The following is a 10,323-nucleotide window of genomic DNA, read 5'->3' on the forward strand; positions in this document are numbered from 1 at the left end:
TACCCTTCCACAACTTTCGAGCAAGCCAAACCATCACAACGGACGCCTCAGACCTAGGATGGGGGGCGCACATGCTGGACAAATGCATACAAGGATTGTGGACTCAAGACCAGCTGCACCTGCACATAAACCAAAAAGAAATGCTGGCAGTAAAACTGGCAATCCAAAAATTCAGACCATTCCTCAAAGAAGGCCATTTGATGATAAGGACAGACAACACCACAGTCATGTGGTACATCAACAAACAGGGAGGCACTCATTCATACCCCCTATGCAGAATGACTTTGGACCTTTGGAATCTGGCTCTCAGCTACAACATCCAGTTACAGGCAATATTTGTGCCGGGAAAAGAGAACACCCTAGCAGACGTGTTAAGCAGAACCACCTCGGATGCTCACGAATGGATGCTACACCCGGACATCTTCAAGGCCATCACAAAGAAATGGGGAATGCCACAAATAGATCTATTCGCATCCCCACTCGAAATTCTGCACAAGGACATTCCACCCACTTGCATGGAAGGTGGACACTCTATCCTTCAGCTGGAAAGGCCTGACAGCATATGCATTTCCACCTCTTCCCTTGATGCACAAGGTACTACTGAAAATCAGAGGAACGAAGGATAATCCTGATAGCTCCGAATTGGCCAAGACAACACTGGTACCCATTGCGGAGGAGCATGTCTCGGGAGAAAATGTGGTCAATACCCCTGATGCCTTTGATAACTCAGAACAACTACAACATCATGCATCCAAACCTAAAAACCTTGCAACTGAGTGCCTGGAACATCACATAGCAGCAACTAACCCAGACCTTTCCCAAAGGGTTAAAGACATTATCCTTGAAGCCCGCAGACCTTCAACAAGAAGGAACAATGCAGGAAAATGGAAAAGGTTTGTCATTTGGAGTACTGAAAGAGGAAAAGATGTGTCTAACATAGATATTGCTAACATTCTGGAGTACTTGGCAGAGCTACTACATACAGGCCTGTCCTATTCCTCCATCAAGATACATGCATCAGCTATTTCAGCAGAATACAGCTTCGATCCACCTGTCTTTTCGCATCCTCTACTCGGGCAGTTCCTCAGAGGGATCAAGAATGTAAAACCTCCTAGGAAACCACCATTACCAGCATGGGACTTGAACTTTGTGCTAGAAAAGTTGACACTCCCTCCGTTTGAACCAGCAGCAACAGCAGATCTGCAACACCTGTCATGGAAAACTGCTTTCCTACTAGCAATTACCTCAGCAAGGAGGGTTTCGGAACTACAGGCCTTAATGGCAGTGCAACCCTTCCTAATCTTCCATCAAGATAGGGTGTCCATGAGAACTAATCCTACATTTATGCCTAAGGTGGTATCCAGAGTGTCTTTAAACCAGGCAATCCACCTACCTACCTTCTTTCCCAATCCACAGAACAGGGGAAAGACTGCTGCATACCTTGGATGTACATAGGCAGTTACGCTACTACCTGGACAGAACCAAAAGTAACAGAAAAACTGACCAGCTTTTAGTAGCCTATGCAACAGGAAGGAAGGAAGCAATTTCCAAACAATCTCCAAATGGATAGGAAATTGCATAAGATTCTGTTACTCCTACCATGGAAAACCAATTCCACAGAACATAAGACCTCATTCTACAAGGGCTACAGCCACTACCACAGCTTTCTTACGAGGAGTGGCAACCAAGGACATTATTGAGGCGGCTACTTGGACCTCCGTGCATACATTTGCCAAGCATTATAATTTACCTCTATACTCTAGATCCCGAGCAGGGTTTGCCACTGCTGTACTGCAAGGGATCCTAACTACACCATAATTTTTCTTCCTCCACCCCTAGTTTGGCTATGGTATTCTACCCATTTGTTATGACTGCAGATGCATCCATGAAGGACATAGTACAGTTTTGTACCTACCATAAATGTAGATGTCCGAACTGGATAGCATCTGCAGTCAGGATTACCCACCCTCCTTCCCCTCTGTGGTACTCCTAGGGTATTTACCCTCCTAATAGCTAGCTGGGGGGGAGTCTCTTATGGTGTATTTGTTTGTATATATGTACATACATGCTTATTTTTTGTTTGTCTTCTACTTTTTTGGAAACATTGGCATTTATCCAAAATTTAGCCTTCCAAGAGGGCAACTGGCATCTGGGGCAAGAAACACTGAGGAAAAATGGCGTCGGCTGATGCCTTTATACCCGAAGACCAGCAGAGATGACGTCGGGTGAAGTGCGACATCAGCCGAAGCCGGACCCAGACTTTGGAATCCGGCCGACCGAAGGGCTGCCTGACGACAGGACAACCCATTTGTTATGACTGCAGATTCTATCCAGTTCGGACATCTCCATTTATGGTAGGTACAAAACTGTACTTTTCCATTTCTTCTGATCAGGAATTTTCTATTCCACCTTATGAGGACTCTGCAGAGGAATCCATCCCTTCTGCTTCTCCTCCTGAGGATTTCTCTCTTGGAGAGACTTTGCATACTTTAAGGGAACATTTTCATTTGGAATGTCAGAACTTTTCAGAATCCAGAAAGAGGCTTAGGGATTTTCTTCGTCAGCAATAGGCCTTTGGCTATACCTACTGTTTTAGACATTGTTTGTTTTCTCAGAATCCAGCATGGCTCCTGATTCCTTGTCTCCGGCTCCTAGTAAGCCAGGCAAATATCACAGGGTTCCTGACTCCCACAAATTTCTTTTCAAATATCCTGCTGCTGACCCTGAAACTATTTCTCGGGGTCCCAAGGGTGTTTACAGCCAGACATCTACCCCTTCAGATAGAGACTCCAGGGCGCTGGGTAGAATGGGGTAAGAAGGCTTATACGTCTGCAACCTTGGCAATCAGGGCTTTAAACTGCCAATTTCATATGCTTAAATATCAACTGCATGTTATGGGCTTACTGAAACAGAAAATGTTGATTCCTGATTGTGTGGAAAATAGTTACAGGATTTATTGCATTCAGCTGAACAAGTTGGAAAGCATACTTTGCAATGTGGTTTTGATTCCTTGGAGGCCTCTTGCAGGGCCACCGTAACTGGATCTGTGATATGAAGGCATGCTTGGCTCAAGGAGCAAAATCTGCCTGATCATGTTAAAGCTAAATTGTTGGATGCTCTTAGCTAAATTGTTGGATGCTCCTTTACAGCAGGACAGTCTGTTAGGTAATAAGGCAGAAGAGGTTTTAAAGATGGAAGACCAAGCTAAATCTATGCACAAACTGTAAAAAAATATTCTTGCAAGTGCAGCCACCCAGGTTCAGTAGGCACTGGCCTACTAAGAAATGGTCCTTGCCAGTGTCCAACAGGGCCGCTCAGGTCAAACCCAGACGCTCCAAAGGCTCCAGGTTTCAGTCACAAGGATCTTACAGGACAAAACAATGGGGTGCCTCCACCTCCAAATCAGGAGATAGCAAAGCTCCACCCTACAGTAAACTGCCTCAATGACTTCCTGTGCCATCTCCAAGCACTTACCTTTTGGCAGCCCCTTTGGGAGGGAAAGTAGCACTTCATGCTCAAAATTGGCATCTAATTACCCAGGACAAGTGGGTATATATAGTATCCCAGGGGTATTTCCACACGTTGCCAATTCCAAACGGATGGCCAGATCTGCCCCCAAATCAGTGGGCAGAGAGGCCCAGAAACAAGTCATGTCCCTCGTGGATATGGGGGCTATTCAACCAGTACCAGAAAAGGAAAAAGGACAAGGGTTTTATTCGAGACTTTTCCTGGTACCCGGAAAGGACAAGTCATGGCGTCCAATTCTGGACTTATCCATTCTAAATACTTTTCTGGACATTCCAAAATTCAAGATGCTGACTCTACAACAGCTACTGCCTATGCTAGGCAAGAATGCCTGGTTGGTAACTGTAGACTTGAGGCATACCTGCATATCCCAATCAGGGAATCTTGCAGAAGATGCCTTAGCTTCAAAGCAGGCTTATATGCATTACCAGTTCTCTGCACTGCCCTTTGGCTTATTTACTGCCCCCAGGGTCTTCACAAAGTACCTGGCACCAGTAGTTGCATTTTGCAGACAAACATTCAAATTTATCCATATGTGGACGATTGTCTCATTCAGGCAAGAGGACCAGGACACTTCATCTGGCATTTGTAAAGACTTCTAACATACCTAGGGTACACCATAAACAAAAAGAAATCTCAACTGGTGCCCTCTCAAATAATTACATTCCTGGGTGCAAGCTTGAAAACAACTGCCCAGATGGCTTACCTCACACCAGACAAATTCAGTTGACAAACATACTTCAAGTGGCAGCAAAAACCCAGCTATCTGCAAGACAAATTCTGCAGGCTTTGGGGTTCATGGCATCCTGCATTCTACTAATTCCATATGCAAGACTGCATATAAACGTCAGTGGTACCTAAAAAGCTTCTGGAGTAAACATGGTCACAGCCTGGAAACAATGATTCCTCTCATTCCCTGTCTGCAACAGGAGTTCTTTTGATGGGCAGAGACATGTCACCAAAACAAGGGACTGTCATTCATTCTACCCCCTGCCACCCAAACCCTGACTACAGACTCATCAGCCTATGCTTGGGGGGGGGGGTCCATCTGGCAGGGAGATGCATTCACGGTGAATGGAGGCCAAATCAAATGCATCTACATATCAACCAGAAAGAAATGCTAGCTGTACAGAATGCTTAGTCTTCAAGGACTACCTTCATCCAGGACAACTACTGATAGACTGAAAGCACCACAGTTATGTAGTACATAAACAAGCAGGGGGGGTACCCACTCCTACCCCCTTTTGCAGACTAGCCATGGTCTTGTGGAACACGGCCTTGACTTACCAAATACATTTTCAAGCTCAATTCCTGCCAGGAAAGCAAAATACTCTGGCACACTATCTACACAGAAATCTTATGGACCCACACAAATGAAAACTGGATCCACAAATCTTCAGCATGTTGACATGAAAATGGGGGAGCCCAGATATAGATCTATTTGCCTCTCGCCAAAACTGTCAGTTGGACAAATTCTGCACAACTCATCACAAAAAAGCTTGGAAAGTGGATGCTCTATCCTTCAGCTGGAAAAAAACCTATCAGTCTATTCCTTTCCCCCTCTACCTTTGCTCTCCAAGGTCTTACTAAGTCAGGAAAAAACAAAAATGATTCTGATTGCTCCGGACTGGCCTCGCCAACACTGGTACCCACTTCTAAGGAATGTCGCACCTTCCTCCATGGTACTTGCCTCAAACACCATCTATTGTCTTAGCAGAACTATCAAGTTCTGCACACTTGGCTCCAAACCCTGATGGCTAATCAACTAATTTCACCAATCACATCTCTCAGTAAACCTGTGATGGATGTCATTTTGGAGGCTAGAAGGCCTGGTACAAGAAAGTCTTATGCTGATAAATGGAAGAGATTCTGTGCTTGGAACCAAGCACAAGGAATAGACATGGCAAAGCCCAATATTGCTCAGATTTTGCAATATTTAACTGAGATGCTTCACAAAGATCTAGCTTTTTCTTCAATAAAAATCCATGCCTGCCATCTTGGCTCATTACAACACAGAGCCGCCTCTTTTTTTCTCATCCCCTGTTAAAGTAGTACCTCAGAGGGGCCAAAATTTTAAGACTTCCCAGGAGAGCACCGACTCCTGCATGAGACCTCAACCTCAATTTTGTGCTGGAAAAACTCACCCTACCTCCTCTTGAACCAGCTGCTACTGCGGACATGCAATTTTATTTCTTGGAAGACGGCCTTTCTTTTAGCAGTCACTTTAGCTAGAAGGGTTTCAGAACTACAGGCTGTCATGGTAGTGGAGCCTTTCATTATCTTTTACCCGGACAGGGTGGCCCTCAGGACCAATCCTTTTATGCCTAAGGTGGTATCCAGTCTGGCTCTGAACCAGACCATTCACCTGCCAACTTTTTTTCCCAAATCCGCAGAACAAGGGGGAGCGAATTCAGGACAAAATCTCAGTCTGAGCAACTACTGGTGGCATTTGCTGCAGGAACAGAGGGGAAGGCTCTATCAAAGCGCACTATTTCAAAACGAATAAGCCATTATATTTGTTTCTGCTACATGTACCATGGTAAACCTGTGCCCAAGGGACTCAGATCCCATTCCACCAGGGCTGCTTCTACTTCTGCAGCCTTTCTCAGAGGGGTTCCTACCAGAGACATTCTAGAAGCTGCTACTTGGAGCTCATTTCATACGTTCACAAACCATTACCATTTACCTCTTCTAAATCCAGGGCAGGCTTTGCCACTGCAGTCCTGCAGGGCCTTATAGCTGCTCTGCTCCTAATGCTGTTTAATTCCATCCTCCCATCCATAGCTTTGGGATTCTACCCAAATGTAATGACTGAAACAGTGAAACATGAACATAGTACAGGTGTATTCACTGTTGCAGTCTGAGTTACCCACCTGCCAGCCCCCTTTCTATACCTCTTCTTTCCTTCACTATGCTCAAAAGCCTTTGTGGTGTATTTGCTTTTAGTTGAAGGTAAATTTTGTGTTTTAAAGTGCATGTATATATAGCTTATTTATTTATATATATATTTATAGTTTATGCTCCCCATTTGGGAGGCACCTGACATCTGGGGCAAGAAACTGATTAATATGGTGTTGGCTGCATGTTTTATACCCCTGACGACCTGACATCATGGAAGAGGAGATCACAATTGACGCAGGACCCAAGGCTTTGTTATTCAGGCTGACTGGCAACCTGCCAGCAGATTACCCAAATGTAATGACTGCAACAGTGGATATACTCTTAACATCTACATTTATGGTAAGTGTACACAACTGTACTTTTCCAGATGGTTCTCTGGCTACTGCCTTTTGTTATATTCATCACCGTGTGCGCATGGTATGTGTGTGTGCGCGCATAGCATGTGTGTGTGTGTGTGCGCGCGCATGGTGTGTGTGTGTGTGCGCGCGCGCATGGTGTGTGTGTGTGTGTGCGCATAGAGCGATGGTGTGTGTGTGTGCGCATAGAGCGATGGTGTGTGTGTGTGCGCATAGAGCGATGGTGTGTGTGTGTGCGCGCATGGGGTGTGTGTGCGCGCGCATGGTGTGTGTGTGTGCGCGCGCATGGTGTGTGTGTGCGCGCGCATGGTGTGTGTGTGTGCGCGCGCGCATGGTGTGTGTGTGTGTGCGCGCGCATGGTGTGTGTGTGTGTGCGCGCGCGCATGGTGTGTGTGTGTGTGCGCGCGCATGGTGTGTGTGTGTGCGCGCGCGCATGGTGTGTGTGTGTGTGCGCATAGAGCGATGGTGTGTGTGTGTGTGCGCATAGAGCGATGGTGTGTGTGTGTGTGCGCGCGCATGGTGTGTGTGTGTGTGTGTGCGCGCATGGTGTGTGTGTGTGTGTGCGCGCGCGCATGGTGTGTGTGTGTGTGCGCGCGCGCGGTGGATAACCTGTAGTTGCTGGCTGCTTGTGTTACTAATAAAAATAGGCCTGCCTAATATTGTGCCCTCCAATATTTGTTTGGTTTGACTTGTTCTCAGGTTGGGAGGAGAGGGAATTTATTCCGGTCTTCCTTTTTAAAACTATAAAAAAATGTAATTTTTAAAACTATAAAAAAAAAAAAAAATGTAAGGTGTATTTCTGACGGGAGAAAAGGTGCAACACATGAAAATTAGTCTTTCTTACTTTGCCAGTTGCTTCAGTTCTGGTTAACTGAGTTTACTGTATAGTGTGCATATCTCTCTCTCTCTCTCTATACACTGTCTTTTCAGAGAACAGCCTCCCTTTTCAGTTAGTATGAAAGACCTCAAGGGCTTGGTGGCCCAGTCCTGTCTTTTTAGTCAGCTCAGCTCACGCTGGCTGTTGAGGTGTTTGGAACGTGCCATGAAGCTTTGGAACCTGGCTGTTCTATGCAGGAGTATAAATCCAAATAGCTAATACTGCTTCAGCAGTCCTCATTTGAGCATCTGCTGTTATGGTAAGTTTGCTTACACAACTGTACTTTTGTGTCAAGTTACATGGCTTTACAACTGTACTTTTGTGGCAAGTTACATGGCTGTCCTTGATTGGGGGTATACCAAGAATATTTCCCTTGCCCCGTGGCCCACCTGTAACTTTGGTTCAGGCTATATTTTTCTTTCTTGTAGTGGCAGGTGAAAAGGTCAGTTTCTTGAGAGTTTATTTTTCAAAATTTTAGTTTTCTGATTTTAAAACTGAAAAGCTTTTGGAAGCTTCACTTTGAGGGCTGCAGAGTTTTGAGAGTAATAGTTTCCATAGACAAGGAATAGTAAGAGACTCTGGAATGGTTGTCAGTGTTTCGTTTAAAGAATAAGGAAGGAGCCTGCATTTATAACAGTAGTATGTTGCACCGTTTTAATCAGTTTGCAGTCATTTTAATGTAGTTTTAGGTTCATAGGTTCGTACTAGGCTATCTGCCCCAGGGCATTTGTAAGCTTAGCCAGAGTGTGTTTGGCTTTCGCCACCCATTAAAGTGAATTTACGGAAGTAGTTGCTCTGCACTGCAGAAAAGATAAAGTGCTGCCTCCATATTACCATTTTTTATCTAGAACAAATTCTAAACTTGGCTATGCAGAAACTGTCATATCCGACTCTTTTTCATAGTGGTCCTTAGAAGCAGAAATGGTGTGGAGTTCCTCTCTTGATCTGGAAAACGTAATTCCGAGGGGATTTAGTAATGTCTGTTGCTGGTTACTGTAATGAGTGGTATGAGGGAAAAGTTTACAAACTGCATTTAGAAATTATAGGTATAGAAAAGGTAAAAGTAAATGGATAGTTGAGAGAGTGAAAAAAAATGTAAAGGGCAGCTTGTATAGGGCCAGTTGTCTCCTACAGTCGTGTATAAAATGTGCTTAGGAGGGGAATACATCTGAGCAAGTTTTCATGTTGCAGAAATGTACTGTGCCGTAATTGGGCTAGTGTAGTTTTATAGACTGCAGTAATTCACTTTCTTGACTGGCTGTTTACACACTTGTTACTGTTCGAGTTATGAATTGTCTAAAAGAATAGGATTGAATTTGATAGGTAAAAGTAGTGCAGTCCTGGGGTAGACTTAACTTGAGCAGATGTAAAAATTCTGCATTGAGATTTTTGTATTTTTTGAAGTTTTGGAAAACCTGCATATGATCTTTTAAAAGGCTAAAACATTTGTGTGTGTTTTATTTTTAATACTGTATTTAAAATGTATATAGCTAATGTAATGAGGCTTTGTTTCTGTTTTAGGTGGACAAGCTGAGTGGTGTTCTAATCTGCTGACTTGTGGCCACAAAGTGAAGGACTTCACAACTTACTTTTGGAATGATTATTTTTATTTTTTTAATGTCTTGCGTGAATCTGATGCACGCTGTCTTGGTTGTACATAGCAAATTAGTTTGCCATTTTAATCTTAAGTTGTTTTTTTTACCTTCAATGTCTTTGTGGGTGGTGCCACACAGTGGAGTACCCTATTCTGTATTGCCAGTGTATTTAGTGTTTTGGAAATAAACATGTGCAGGACTTGTTCTGTTAAATCTAAGTAAAGTGTATTTCTTGCAAATCAATTCTGAAAAGCAGTACGCTGTTTTTTGATGTTTGCAAATGTGTTCCTGGGTTGTTGCAACTCTTATGTAGCAAGGAGAGTCCACCATTTGTCTAGACGCAGAGGTGAGAGCCCTTCATTTCCAGGGTGCCAACACTTTACCTCAGACATACCTGTGTACCTGGTATATCGGCATCTACGTACACTATTTTATTTGTCTGAGATTGTTAGAGTTTTACCTGCTTCTAATAAAGTTTAGTGAACCAATACATTACTTTGCCATTGATACCAACAGAATGATCTTTTAGATGTTTTACATAAAACATTTAATATAATGTTCATAATTCATTTAATGAATCCATATTAATCTTTGAGCCATATCCAAAAACCAGCTCAGAACATTTTCATTCCCAGGCACCATTGACAATAAATGTATCAACGTTGCATGCTTTACAAGTCCAGGTTACTACAAGCTGCATATTCAATAAAAATGAGACCTCAGATGGATTAAATGGCCACAGCCATGTGTTTATTGCCATTTACTGCCAATGACCTTTCTCAAATTGAAGCCAATTATGGGATGTGCGCAAGGCAGGAATGTCAGGGAGGCCATTTTTCTTTCATAGCATTCCCTTAAATCTACAGGACAGCATGTCTAGATCTGACCCTCCTTATTCGGCATACCCACATCATAACTTTTTCATTTCACAATTCCTTTGGGCCTCTAGAATCTGCTAAGGAGCCATTGCAGGTCTGGTAAGTCCCCTGGCAACAATCCCTTGGGGCTTGTCTGGCCTGTGGAAGGTCCAGCCGAAGAGTCCTGTACCCCCCCCCCCACCCACCCACTT

The 10,323-nt window shown here is 44.0% G+C and overlaps 1 protein-coding gene across 3 annotated transcripts in view; it reads left to right on the plus strand.

Annotated features, from left to right (window-relative positions):
• HNRNPDL (heterogeneous nuclear ribonucleoprotein D like) overlaps nucleotides 1-9,472 on the plus strand; it is a 208,316-nt gene extending 198,844 nt beyond the window's left edge. For all 3 annotated transcript variants that reach the window (XM_044061181.1, XM_044061180.1, XR_006363460.1), the window contains one exon: nucleotides 9,181-9,472. The gene's annotated coding sequence lies outside the window, so the exon portion shown is untranslated. The remainder of the gene's footprint in view (nucleotides 1-9,180) is intronic.
• The last annotated feature ends 851 nt before the right edge of the window (nucleotides 9,473-10,323 follow it).

The sequence above is a fragment of the Protopterus annectens genome, chromosome 2.part0 (genome assembly GCF_019279795.1).
Source record: "Protopterus annectens isolate FY-2018-M chromosome 2.part0, PAN1.0, whole genome shotgun sequence".
Taxonomy (NCBI): domain Eukaryota; kingdom Metazoa; phylum Chordata; order Ceratodontiformes; family Protopteridae; genus Protopterus; species Protopterus annectens.